The sequence below is a fragment of the Silene latifolia genome, chromosome Y, assembly GCF_048544455.1.
Source record: "Silene latifolia isolate original U9 population chromosome Y, ASM4854445v1, whole genome shotgun sequence".
NCBI classification, from domain to species: Eukaryota; Viridiplantae; Streptophyta; class Magnoliopsida; order Caryophyllales; family Caryophyllaceae; genus Silene; species Silene latifolia.
In genome coordinates, this window is record NC_133538.1 from 455,208,829 (window position 1) to 455,224,249 (window position 15,421).

Sequence of the window (15,421 nt, forward strand, 5' to 3'; positions counted from 1 at the left end):
TACGAAAACAAACAACTCACCATCGATGACAACTTCAATCTGCATATGATCCATTTCACAAAGACTCACCGTCATTTTGATCGTCTTTCTCTAATGAACAATAACAATATTTTGATCTTCAACAAAGCGAATGAATTTTAACAGATGAACAATGAAGTACTTTATTTGATAACAATTTATTTATCTAATGATCAAAGAAGTAGTTTTACAGTTGGAATAAAATTTCTCTTCCTTTTTTGATGATTTATATTGGATTTTACAGGATTTAGGTGAATTTGTATGGTGATTTTTATGGGTTTTGCTTGTGTGAGAGGTTTTGAATGGTGAATGAAGAGGGAAAGCATGCAAACTGATATATTTGTGTTTGTTTAATCCTTTTGTATGTGGGATTTGTACCAAAACAAGGACAGAAAATAGTGGCAGTGGCCCCTCTTTCATACAACAACCATTTCCTTTTTTTTTTGCTCTAAAAAACGTCCCCCTCTCTCCTTATCTCATCCCTTCAATCCCTTCATCCAAGGGTTCTTATAAGGACTTAGGGCCTTATATGGTATCAAGGACTTATAAGAACCCTTCTCTCTCTCTCTCTCTCTCTCTCTCTCTCTCTCTCTCTCTCTCTATATATATATATATATATATATATATATATATATATATATATATATATATATATATATATATATATATATAAATCTGGATTAAAGCGCTGTGGATACGGTGATTTTATAAATGCTGTATAAATCTCAGCAAAATATTAATTATAGTTTAATAAATTTTATTATAAAATTACATTAAATAATTACGGTGATTTGATTCTAAATTTATTAAAAATTATTTTGATAAAAATTCTAAAATGTAAATAATTACATTCATTACGAAAAATGCTTCAAATTGAGTATAATTTTCATTTATATTTATTGAAATATTTTGATTTATAGAGATGATTAAAGTGAGTGTCTCATAATGTTTTATGTTTACGTAAAAAGACATTTTGAGAAAGTTATAAAACTTAGACCATTAAATCAAAAGAAAAATATATTTGGAAGAGTCATTGTATTTCTCAAAAACATAACTTAACGAAAACTACTAAGAGATAAGTTTTTATGAGGGAATGAAAAAAAATGATATTACGAGAAATTAAATACATATGAGATTTTGATAGGTTTAAATAGTATGATAACGAGTATGTGTACGAGTATGTATGTACATAGTGATCGCGAATACATTTGAATAATAAAAACAAAGGTAATGTTTATTAAATAATATAGTTTTATAAACGACATAAAAAAGTAGAAAAAACGTTACATTTTTCTTTAATATCTTCAATTAAAATATGTATACATCAAGTATAAATATTGATTCTGACTAGCTAAATATTACTTTTAATTAAATATTTTATATGTTATCTTTTAAATACTTTGAAGTTAAACCTTAAAAAATAATATTTGAGAAAGTTTAACCTATTTTATTTAAAAGTAAAATCTTAAAAATCATTTATATATAGTTGTTTAAAAAATGCAAAAGGTACAATTCTTATAGATATGTTTGACACACAACACATGCATGACACAATCAAAACATCTGAATAAGTTGACTTTAAACTTTATATATTTGATACATAAATATCACACGTTATACATAAAAAATGAAAAATTACATAAAATTATATTCACATCATTTTGAACAAATATTAATTGATTTGGAACATAACGTATCGTGAAATGATATAATTTGAGAACTTAATATTGATTCTTGCATTATTCGAATAAATTTTATTTTAAATAATATGATACTTGATCAGTCACAAAATAATTTATAAAACATTGATCATGCATAATTAATTATCACTTATTAGTTTTAATTAAAATTGTATGTATTTATTTTAAAACATTGAAGTTAAACCTAAAAAAATTAAATTTGAGAAAAATTAATATAGTTTTATTTATAAGTTAAAATACTAAAGTTCATATATAAATTATTTTATTTTTCTTCAATTATAATAATTAAATTTTAAAACAGGCCGCGTGAAGCGCGGGATACTACCTAGTGACATAATAAGATTAGGAAAGAGCCTAGAAGGGTCTTCCACCTACCTTTTACTAGTATAAATAGGACCCTCTAGCTATTCTTTGGTTCACTTGTATTCACAAAATCACAATTAAAAGTAAAAGAGAGAAATAAGAAGAAAAAGGGAGCTTTACATCTATCTTACAACCGTCTTAAGGTAACCGTCTCATAAAATCTTTCTTATAATTATATTATTAAAATAATATGTTGACTCGACCCAAGACCCGACCTTGACCATTGGCCCGACCTGGTCCGACGTTGACCACCCCGTTGACCGTGTCATAAATTAGGACTTGAATTGAATTATAGTTGTTGTATTATTATTATTTGGACCGATCAAAGAGACCCTTCAAACCCGAACCCTTGACAGTCTCGACCCAACCAGGTTCTGAGTAGGGTTAGGGTGGAGTATGGGGGTCATATTGGTGGCATTATTGGTGGAGGTCAGAGTGGCAGTGGGTCGTGGTGGTCGTTTTTGCAGGTGGTGTCATGTGGTTTATTGTTGGTTAGTCGAGATCTTTACACCAATTTTTGGCCCGTATATCTAACTCAACCAACTAAGGGGTGGTGGTGGTTGTCTAGGGTGGTTATGGGTAGGTCTAGGGTGGTTCTTGTGGTGGTGTAATACTCCACTGAACCGAAGACGTTATTCGGGTGGGGTACTCCCTTGAAGAGGTCCATTGATAGGCTTAAAGTCTGACTAGTGCTTAAAGGGATTGGAAGTACTACTCATATCAACAAAGTGCACTTTCTTTTATGGTCATCCATGCAAAAGAACTCCACAGTTAAGCGTGCTTGGCTGGGAGTAGTCTTAGGATGGGTGACCTCCTGGGAAGGTTCTCGGGATGCGCATTAGCGAGGATAAAATGCGCTATAAAGGATCAGTGTTGATCTGTGAACCATGTACACAGCCCGGCAAGCTACTGTGAGTGACCACTCCCGACCCTAGGTTTGGGCCGGGATGTTACAAGTGGTATCAGAGCAACTCTGCGACCGTCTGGTGAGCCTGTGGTTTGGAGTACCCGGGTCACCAACCTAGCGAGGGATGATTCTGGGTTTAGCTCGGTTGTGGTCAGATGCTGTCAGGCGCAATGAGGACGTTGCGTTCTTCAAGTGGGGGTGTGTATTACTCCACTGAACCGAAGACGTTATTCGGGTGGGGTAATCCCTTGAAGAGGTCTATTGATAGGCTTAAAGTCTGACTAGTGCTTAAAGGGATTGGAAGTACTACTCATATCAACAAAGTGCACTTTCTTTTATGGTCATCCATGCAAAAGAACTCCACAGTTAAGCGTGCTTGGCCGGGAGTAGTCTCAGGATGGGTGACCTCCTGGAAAGGTTCCCGGGATGCGCATTAGTGAGGACAAAATGCGCTATAAAGGACCCGTGTTGATCTGTAGGCCATGTACACAGCCCGGCAAGCTACTGTGAGTGACCGCTCCTGACCCTAGGTTTGGGCCGGGGTGTTACAAGTGGAGCGTGGTGGCTACTGTTAGCAGGATGGTTGTTTTGGTTATTGTTGTTGTCGATCTGTTTTGCAGGTAAAGGAGGACGCAACTTTGACACCGGGTTCGACCCAGCTATGTAGGGCCACTGGACCACACCGTGGGTCAGGAGGATGACCACGGTGGTGGGCCTGGTGGTGGCTATGCCTATGTCGAGGCTGGTAAAGAAGAAAAGCGGGTTTTCGGTGTTGTTGTTAGGTGTTGTGGTTGTGGTTGTGTCGGTTGAGGAAGGGGAATTGAGGAGTGTAGCTGTTGGTGGTGGGCTCGGTGGTCTGACCAGGGCGTGGTGGTGACAGGCGTGGCAGGGGTGGCTGCCACGGCCTGTTATGATGGGTTGATGTCAGGTGCAAATGAGGGAACACGGGTGAGAGGGTAGTGGTTCGAATCTTGTGACGGGTTTTTACGAGTCATAATGTTATTTGAATATCGTTGTAATTATTATTATTACTACATTGCTAGGTGACGGGTTTTGACTTGGGTTAAGACGGGACCTAATTAAATTAATTACGGAATATTATAATTAATTAATTATTTATTTTATTACGTAATGCATTATAATTAGATGCTAATTGGATATTTATTAGTTAATTGTAATTGTTATTATTATTTATTTAGGTGTCGACCTTGTGAGACGGTAATATTATTATTACTTGGATTCGCGTGCTTTGTTATTCGGATTCTTGTTGAGCTGCTCAGTTGAAAATTTGCTATTAAGGTAGGATAGCTACTCAATCACTTTAATGTTTACTTGAATGATATTATCTGATTGTATTGGTTGAATTATTTGGAATTGTGAGGGATGATATATGATTGTTGGTTGGTTGTATTGAGATGATTTGATTTATGACTACCTCAGCTCGTGACTGAGATGATTTGATTATTGACTACCTCAGCTCGTGTCTGAGATGAATTATACTATTGGTTTCCTCAGCCTCGTGTCTGAGATGGTAAGAATCTTGTATAGCTCAATTGTTTGCATATCATATCATGAGCACTTGCATTCACTACTACAAATACAGGCAACTACAACGGCCCTTTAACAACGCTTATTCACGAAAATCATCAAAACACGTTTTAGAATTGATGCCGCGAATTTTACCAAACTTAATTACAACGGTTCTGTGTCGTTAACCGTTGTTATTGGTTTTAACAACGGGTCATACTTGAAAAACCGTTGTTAATATAAAAACTAATAACAACGGTTACATTTTAACCGTTGTTAATAATTTGGCGCAAAATTAGTGAAAATGAATTACAACGGTTTGTTTAGAACCCGTTTTTAATACTTTTTTACAACGGTTGTAGACTAAATAACCGTTGTTATTAATGTTATCAAGATCTTAAAAACAACAGATTGCTTTATTCTGCTATACGCTACAAAACACAAACACAAGCTAATACTGTTACTATATCATCCTCCATTCCTCCCTGATCGTCTCTCTGTCTTCATCTCCGTCACTGTTATCAACGTCTTCTCTCCCTCATCGTGTTTATCAATCAGGTATATATATGTTTCTTAGCAACGCTTATAGATATAGGATTTTTTGGGTTATTATCTAATTTGTTGATAATTTAGCTTAATTGCTTTCCTGAATTTCGTTTATTTGTTTGCTTATTATTGTATTTTCTGAATTAGTTGCCTATTATTACGAATGTAGAATAATGACTCGAACTTGGATGATTGATGCAAATATGAGTGACCGCACCTACAAGGATGGTTTAGCTGAATTTTATGAATTCGTTTCGAACAATTTGAAAGGTTCTTCTAGTATTGCATGTCCTTGTGAAAGATGTGGTAATATTAGCTATATGGCTTTTCCGGACGTTAAAATACACCTAGAAAAGTGGAGATTTAGTCAAACCTATACACGTTGGATTTTTCATGGGGAATCATTAGAGGAAGAGAATAATTCTGAAGAAGATGATGTTGAGGTACACGAAAGGCTAACTGATGATCCTGAGTTTGCCGAGTTTTTTGAGTTGGAAGAATTGGAAGTAGAGAAGTTGAATGTTGGGTCTATAGATAATGAAGAGAATGATGATGAGTCGATTGCTTTTGAAGATGTAGGTGATGACACTAGTAATTGGGATGACCTTAACAACATGTATGAGAAGTTGTGTGAGTCTGAAGCACCTCTGTATCCTGGTTGTAAGTTCACAAAAATGTCGGCTGTGGTGAAGTTGTATAATATCAAGGGGGCAAATGGGGTGAGTGACACGTGTTTCACTAGTTTTTTAGCCTTGATAAAGGAGTTGCTTCCTGATGGTAATGTTCTACCTGTTAAGACATATGAGGCGAAAAAACTAATAAGAGGAGTGGGCATGAAATATGAGAAAATACATACATGTCCAAATGATTGCATATTGTATCGGAAATTATATCAAAACTTAACCAATTGCCCTAAATGTTTGTTGTGGCGTTATAAGGATAAGGAAGGGATCCCGACTAAGGTGTTGTGGTATTTTCCATTGATACCAAGAGTCATAAGGATTTATGCGAATCCCGATGATTCAAAAATGTTAACTTGGCATGAAATAGGAAGAATAAATGATGGAAAGCTAAGACACTCGGCAGATGGTATGCAATGGAAATCGTTCGACGCTAAGTATCCCGAGTTCGGCAATGAACCTAGAAACTTACGTCTAGCGCTGTCCACTAATGGAATGAACCCACACGGAAACATGAGTAGCCAACATAGTACTTGGCCAGTAGTGTTGGCTATTTATAACTTACCTCCATATGTGTGCATGAAAAGAAAGTATTTGATGTTGTCTGATACCCGTCGTTGTGAGCACCAAAAATAATATTTATAATTCCTATTAAAACTAACCTAGGCTAGTGGTAACAGGGTCGAACCACAAGGAGGCGAATGTAATTAAAAGTTGTCTAAATTTAGACTAAGGTAACAAGAGTGGGGGTTGGTTTGATTTGGTCAATAGCTAATAACAATAAAAATTAAACTAAAGAAATATATTAAACCAAATATAAAGAAGGGTACTAGGATGGTCGGTTCACTATAGTTTCGGCGGCAGCAAACTAAGTCAGTCTAAATCAAACACGTGAGGCGGGAAAACAAGAGGTCCTCTCGGTCCACTCTTTACAGATAGCATCTTTCGATCTCACTATAAGTCCCTATTATCACTAATACTGACTCTCGTCCTGAAAAGTGACTAATAATCTAAACTTTACCTATCTTTCGATCTCGGCATAGTTTAGTCATTTTAATTGGTGATCTAACAACTGTCCCTATCTCTCGATCTAATGGGTCAGTCACATCCTAAACATTCAACTAGTCGTGTGCACTCGATTCGTCGAATAAAGAATTAAAACAATTAAAACGAAGGTAAAACCTCACGTGGCCAGTCGATCGACCAGGTATGGCGGTCGATCGACTGACACGCGATTTCAATCCATGTTAATTCTACGCCGCCTAATCCTATAGTTCCCCTACATCATAGCACAAGCAATTTAGCTACTCATACTGAAATTAAAGGCAACAATAAAATTGGCTAAATAAACTACAGAATTCATGATTAATGCGGTAAAATAAACAATTAGCATAAGACGGCAATTCGGCTTTGGGGAAACTGATCTAGCAATTCTACAACTACGAATGAATGCAAAATAACTGAATAAAACCAGATAATACCGTGTGAATTGCGAAGGAAAAGAACAAAGCCGAATGCAACAGCGAATTGTATTCAATACCGAAGTAATCCTCGAACCCTAATTAATAAACTCAAACTAAACGGAATTGAAAACTGAATAAGAACTTCCTCCTTTTCTGAATGTTCTAGGTTACGTTATATAGAAAATATACGTAATACTTATTATCAAAACCTGAACACAATGGGCTTGCTTTTCCTCGATCTTCTTATTCACGTCTGATTAGCGTCTTGGTCGATCGACCAAGCATGGCGGTCGATCGATCGCCTCGAAGCTGAACAAAGAGCTCGAACCCGCAGGTTGGTTGATCGACTGAAGGCAGTGGTCGATCGACCAAAGTAGCTGATAGTTGGCTTCTATAATCTCGTGGATTTGTCTTTTGGGCCTTGAAACGCGCACCAAGCTCGTTCCTTAAGTGAATTCTTCACGTCAAATGCAATGCGGATACTCGGGACAGATTTAGCTCAATTTCCGTTGAATTCTTCACATTTTCGCAATAATGTACAAAAACACGAAAGTAGACGGAAATAGGGAGAATAGTAGCATAAACTACTAAAATGAGCTCTGAAATGCGTGTAAAACAGGATGTAAAACATCATATAAAAGACACGCATCAAACTTCCCCAAACCAAACCCTTGCTTGTCCCCAAGCAAGAACTAGACTCGATCTAATTACCTAATGGAACGAGTTCAATCTCAGAGCGAAATGCAAACTGTCAAGCCTAAAACAATTTAATGCAATAACCAACAATCAATTAGCAATGTGAATCATGCAAACGAGTTATAAAGTCGTTAAGAACTCACAACCGTTAATCAGAGAGACTTATCAAATTGAACTCTCACGGGTCGCTCAAATCACTCATAAGCAAAGGTGAATATATAAAAGGATAGAAAGAATTCATTTTGTAGAGACTCTCACCTAACTACGACCTATAAGAACATGCCTGCAATCTTTAATGAAAGTAATCTCTATGACCGTACATATGCATTCCAACCAACAAATGACCATGACACATGCCGAGGTAAATATGGATAATGTGAGGTATGGGTAAGAAGAGGCAAAACATTTACGGGAAAGTGGAGGTACAGGTGATCAAGCTAGTACCAAAACGGAACCATATGACAACATCCTTCTTCTTGCTCAAAATTCAATCGATACGGTGCTATAGCAAGCACAAAACTCACAATCTCCATCATAAAAGTAATCAACCAACTCCCCATAAGATACTAATGCAACATGGGAGCAAAAATCGCCATAAGATAAGGATTTTGAATTATGCGAATTGATTCCTTCGGAACCCAGTCGATCGACTTGATATAGTGGTCGATCGATCAAGGGTTAAAGATCTGAGAACTCTTTTTTCTCTTTTTCGAATCATTTTTTCTTTCTTTCTTTTTCCTTTTCTTTGAACTTCTTTCCTCCTTCATTCTTTTTATCCCACAAAATCTCAATAAGAGCAAATGCTACCAAAAACCGAGTAACAATCCCAAGAACATAGACTACTAGCTTGACAAGGGCAGGCTAAATGTAGGATGTAGTAATTGGACAAAAAGGCTGTTTTGGCAGTGTGAAGCTTATTGGGCAAAATGAATAAAGAGAAACCTCTACCACATGTGTCAACAAACCACAAACCGAATGCATACAGGTATTAAGCAGATCAAGTTCATATTTATGCACATTAATGTAACATGTCTCATAAGGAGTACTACTCACATCCTAGATAAACTGGTCATACATGTCACCAGTTATAGGCTCTAAACCTTAGAAAATATGATGTAGCTTGCCAAAATTCTAAGTCAAGTCTCAAGTTCAGCAAATAATTAACGAAAACTCGTAGATATGCACTTATACGATTCTACTAATAACATGTCAATTAGCAAGGCTTAGGCATAAACAGGTGAAATTGCAATGTCATCATTGAAATACTACCGTTCCGACTCGACTAAATGCTAAAATAAACATGCAAATTTTGAATTTTGATGAAATTTTTCAATTTTTTTTGGAAATTTCTTTATACATAAGATAAATTAAATAAACAATGCAAACTGAAATGTAAACGTGAATGCAAGCAAATGATATGCGACGCAAAACCCTTCCCCAAACCAAATCGCACAATGTCCCCATTGTGCAAAATCATGTAATAAGGAAAAGAGAAACGGGAATTTGCGAGAAAATAAATAAATACGACAAGAAGTAAAACTTGGGAACTCACAAGACTTTAAGCGCAGCAAAAGGAAACCTCCCCAAACCAGCGTGAGCTAGGAGGTTTTAGTGGCTAGCAGTGCTACCAAAAAGTACCTTAAAAGACAAAAGGACCACGCATAAGTCCGAGAAAACAATTTTGAAGCGGTATTATGTGCACAATTGAGAAAATAGAAGAAATAAATAATATGACGGAAGGTAAAGTGGAGTAGAAAACTCCCTCAATTCCGCAAATCGACCAAACACAGCAGGGGAGAGGTCGTGAATAGGTACAGCAGTCCAGGGCGGTCGATCGACCACCTAGCCCAGTCGATCGACCAGTGAACAGAAATGAAGCTCCGGAATCAGGGAGCGTATGCGGCCCGTTGATCGACTATACAGGTCAGTCGATCGACCAAAAATAATGATGTAACTTCTGATTTATTCGTATTTGCTCAATAACTTGAGCTAATGAGGTCTAAAAACCTGCATGTGCACAATAATACGCGTCCAAAATTGCGCAAAACCCAAAGTAAAGTCTAAAGTACTTAAAAATCCTAAACAAAATAATTAAATGCGAAGTCTCGCGCACACAAAAGCAATAAAATAGTTTAAAAGCAATAATATGAAGTTTTTGATATAGCGCGTGATCAACTAGTAGTTGATCAAGAATGGCCACGGTATGGCCCACTTCGTCGGCTTCTGGCTACAAGAGGTAGCCTCAACGGTGCTCATCTTCTCAGCTGCACCTTTCTCAAGTTCAGCATCCGTAGAGCTTGACGGATCAACAGCTTTGTCATCTCCCCAATCAATGACCTCTTCCGGTTCATCAAAGTCCAAGTCGGACTTTCTCACTCTGGCTGGCTCATCTTCAAGCTCCTCATCAGTGCCATAGCTCAGGCATCCAAGACCGCCTCTTGAAACGACTTGCTCCTTCACAACTGGAGTTACAGGCACCTCGCCCTTCCCCAAACCAGCTCCTGCAATATCTAAAACAGCAGATTCTTCCTCCTTTTTGCTCCCAGTCTAGGGCGGAGGTGTTACAACAGGAATAGGAATAGAGACAGACATATCAGGAAGCACAAAATAGGATTTCTTTTCAGAAACCGTATTATAAGTGACAGGCCACATGGGGTCCTTCTTCCTAGCTGTATGGGCAAAGACAATGGAATGCTTGCCTACCTTAAAGGTCAAAGTACCAACCAACATCAATAATCGCACCAAAGCGGTGTGCGAAATGGCCTACCTAGGATGATAGGTATGTGGGCATCCTCAGGCACATCTAGGACCCCAAAGTCTACAGGGAAGAAAAACTTCCCTATTTGCACAGGGATGTCCTCCAAGACTCCTATAGGCTGGACCGCAGAGCGATCAGCCATCTGAACGGTCATGCTCGTAACTACAAACCTATTTAATTTTAACTTTCTAGCAAGACTCAAGGGCATGACGCTAATACTAGCTCCTAGGTCACATAATGCCTTCTCAATAGAGAAGGTACCTATATTACAAGGAACGAAAAAGCTACCTGGGTCCTCTAGCTTATGGGGTGCAGTGTGTGTCAAATAAGAACATGACTCTTGAGTGAGTGCGACAGTATGCACAGTTTCAAGTGACCTCTTTTTAGACAGTAATTGCTTCATAAACTTCATGTAAGTGGGCACTTGATTCACTAATTCAAGGAAAGGTACTTGTACGTTTAAACTACGAACAACATTTTCAAATTTATTGAAAGATACCTGTTTCTTCGTCGGCACCAATCTCTCCGGGTAGGGGGCTGTAAGAAGTAACTTAGCCCTCTCCTCTAAATCTCGCATGCCGGCATCCGTGGACTTAGGCTGGAAGTCCACTACCTTCTCCTTATTGAAGCTTGACCCCTCTTCAGACCGTCTCAAATATGAACCATTGATCGACATTGGGTCGTACTTCGGAACCGGGACTGACCCATCAGCACTCGGGTCTTGCCCCAATACTTTCGGAGTTGTCGTACCCCGAAACAAGTGATCCCTCAGATTATCGGGCATTGGAGGACGAAATTGTTCAATATCAGCAGCGCCCTCGGTCGATCGACCATGTTGCTCAGTCGATCGACCGGATTCGACAGTACCAGAAGCTCCTGTAACTCGCACTTCAGTCGATCGACTGGGTGTATCAGTCGATCGACTGATATACCTGGTAGACGCCTTTTTCTTGCTATTACTTGTTACAGCTTTATTCTAATTCGGTTTCGCCCCATCTTTTTCATCAGCGTCCTCTACCATGGCAAGCCTCTCCAGGGTAGACCCACTCCTCAAAGTAATGGCATTTAGGGTCTTTTTCTGGTCAGTTTGAGTCGGTAAGTGTCCCGGAGCTCGAGTTGTACTCTTGCTAGCCAATTGAGCAATTTGGCTCTCTAGTAGTTTCATTCCGGCCTCTCTAGCTTGGGACTCCTTTTGCAACATATTCTTCAACTCAGCAAAGTCAGAATTTTGAGATTGTTGCTGGTGCGGCACATAGGGAGGTTTTTGATATGGTTGTTGTTTGTGAGGGGGCACATAAGCTTGCTGCTGCTGCGGAGGTTGAGTCGGATTCAGGACATTCTGGCTACTCCACCTCAAGTTAGGATGGACATTCGGCTCATAGTACGTGTTTGTCTGCCTGTAATGTTGAAAGGCAGCACAAGACTCGAAGGGACTAGGACAATTTTCTGAGACATGTCCCTCAGCTCCACATCTTCTACGAGGCATTTAAAGGACCGTCTCGAAACAAAGATTCACATGATACATCCCTCCTTTTGAAGCTCCTCCCAACTCGTATTTGTCAAACCTCGCCGTGAGAGCCTCTAATGCGACTACGAGAGGGGATTCAAAGACCTCCTCCGATTGCCTCTCGAATTCCCATATTCAGCTTTATGGGTGGCTAAGTCATCAATGATCTTCCACCCCTTAGTCTCTCCCATATTCTCAGCAAATCGGCCATTGGCTGCAGCATCCAAAATAGCCCTCTGATCGTCATACGGCCCATTATAGAACTGATTGCAAAGACTCCATTTTTCGAACCCATGGTGCGGAATAGTTCGCACCAGCTTCTTGAAACGGACCCATGCTTCATGAAAGTTCTCATCAGGTCCATGTTTAAAGCTCGTGATCTGAGCTCTAATGGCATTCGTCTTCGAGGCAGAGAAGTATTTCTTGTAGAATGCCAAGGACAAAGAATTCCAGTCGGTGATCCCATGAGCGGCTCGATCCAGATCTCTGTACCACTCCCTTGCAGCATCACGGAGTGAGAATATAAACATGGTCTCCTTTATCTGGTCCTGGGTCACACCGGTCGGTGGGGTATAGAGCGAAAATAATCGATAAATATCTCCATATGCTTGGCTGCATCTTCATTTGCAGACCCCGAATCGGTTCCTCTTAACTAAGTTGATATAGGAAGGCTTCGGTTCGAATTTCCTATCAGCTCCAGGTAATTCGAACCCCTTGTATAGATTTGCAGATGTCGGCTCAGAATGACTTGCTATAGTTGCTTCTTCAGCCATGACTAGAATTTCCAGAGATGTGACTGTCTCAGCTAAAGAGGTAGAACCAGGAGATGTAGGTGGGTCTTCTTCGAACAATTCGTTCTCGTAGTAACTAGACAGAGTACTCAGCTCTTCCTCTCTCGGCAATATCCTAGATGATCGTCTCAACTCACGCAAGGTCTTCTCAATCTCAGGATTGAAAGGTACTAATTCACCACCCTGTGTCCTGCGCATAAGAAGAAACTACAAAAAGAATATAAGAAAAGTTTAAGGAACGGATGTCCCTTAAACTAAGAAACAGACTAAAATAAAAACAACTAAAACTTAGAACAATTGCCTCCCCGACAACGGCGCCAAAATTAGATACCCGTCGTTGTGAGCACCAAAAATAATATTTATAATTCCTATTAAAACTAACCTAGGCTTGTGGTAACAGGGTCGAACCACAAGGAGGCGAATGTAACTAAAAGTTGTCTAAATTTAGTCTAAAGTAACAAGAGTGGGGGTTGGTTTGATTTGGTCTATAGCTAATAACAATAAAAATTAAACTAAAGAAATATATTAAATCAAATATAAAGAAGGGTACTAGGATGGTCGGTTCACTATAGTTTCGGCGGCAACAAACTAAGTCGGTCTAAATCAAACACATGAGGCGGGAAAATAAGAGGTCCTCTCGGTCCACTCTTTACAGATAGCATCTTTCGATCTCGCTATAAGTCCCTAATATCACTAATACTAACTCTCATCCTGAAAAGTGACTAATAATCTAAACTTTACCTATCTTTCGATCTCAGCATAGTTTAGTCATTTTAATTGGTGATCTAACAACTGTCCCTATCTCTCGATCTAATGGGTCAGTCACATCCTAAACATTCAAATAGTCGTGTGCACTCGATTCGTCAAATAAAGAATTAAAACAATTAAAACGAAGGAAAAACCTCACGTGGCCAGTCGATCAACCAGGTATGGCGGTCGATCGACTGACACGCGATTTCAGTCCATGTTAATTCTACACCGCCTAATCCTACAGTTCCCCTACATCCTAGCACAAGAAATTTAGCTACTCATACTGAAATTAAAGGCAACAATAAAATTGGCTAAATAAACTACAGAATTCATGATTAATGCGGTAAAATAAACAATTAACATAAGACGGCAATTCAGCTTTGGGGAAACTGATCTAGCAATTCTACAACTACGAATGAATGCAAAATAAATGAATAAAACCAGAGAATACCGTGTGAATTACGAAGGAAAAGAACAAAGCCGAATGCAACAGTGAATTGTATTCAATACCGAAGTAATCCTCGAACCCTAATTAATAAACTCAAACTAAACGGAATTGAAAACTGAATAAGAACTTCCTCCTTTTCTGAATGTTCTAGGTTACGTTATATAGAAAATATACGTAATACTTATTATCAAAACCTAAACACAATGGGCTTGCTTTTCCTCGATCTTCTTATTCACGTCTGATTAGCGTCTTGGTCGATCGACCAAGCATGGCGGTCGATCGACTGCCCTGAGCTGAACAATAGCTACTGGAACCCACAGGTTGGTCGATCGACTAAAGGCAGTGGTCGATCGACCGAAGTAGCTGATAGTTGGCTTCTATAATCTCGTGGATTTGTCTTTTGGGCCTTGAAACGCGCACCAAGCTCGTTCCTTAAGTGAATTCTTCACGTCAAATGCAATGCAGGATACTCAGGGACGGATTTAGCTCAATTTCCGTTGAATTCTTCACATTTCTGCAATAATGTACAAAAACACGAAAGTAGACGGAAATAAGGAGAATAGTAGCATACACTACTAAAATGAGCTCTGAAATGTGTGTAAAACAGGATGTAAAACATCATATAAAAGACACGCATTTGTCGTTGTTAATTTCCGGCCCTAAACAACCTGGAAATGATATAGATTTATATTTGGAACCTCTTCTAGATGATTTGCGATTGTTGTGGGATAGTGGGATAGAAGTATTTGATGCATATAAGAACGAAACTTTCAATTTGAGAGCGATGTTATTGTGTACAATAACAGACTATCCGGCTTATGGCGACCTTTTTAGGGCACACAGTTCATGGGAAAGAGGCTTGTCCATTGTGTGGGGAGGATATCGAGTCTGAATACTTGAAGTCTTCTCGTAAGTATGTGTATATGGGAAATAGGAGGTTCTTGTATCATGACCATTGTTATCGCAAGATGCAGAAAGCATTCAATGAAAGACAAGAACTTCGTCAACCTCCTAGAATTTTGAGTGGGCATGAAGTTTATCAGAAAGTAAAGCATATTGAGATAGATTATGGGAAGAAGAGCGGCTCTAAATTGTCTACTCGTGGGTATAAGAAAAGATCCATATTTTTTGATAAACTTCCATATTGGCCTGACCAAGGTCGCATTGCCTCGATTTCATGCACATTGAGAAAAATGGCCGTGATAATATTATCAATACCCTTCTGAATGTTCCTGGTAAAACAAAGGATAACGCCGCAGCTAGGGAA

At 38.7% G+C, this 15,421-nt stretch overlaps 1 non-coding gene across 1 annotated transcript; it reads left to right on the forward strand.

Annotated features, from left to right (window-relative positions):
• Nucleotides 1–12,453: 12,453 nt before the first annotated feature.
• On the forward strand, nucleotides 12,454–12,560 carry LOC141636514 (small nucleolar RNA R71). Its single transcript, XR_012541120.1, has one exon. It is a non-coding gene; the product is annotated as a small nucleolar RNA R71 (small nucleolar RNA).
• Nucleotides 12,561–15,421: the final 2,861 nt, after the last annotated feature.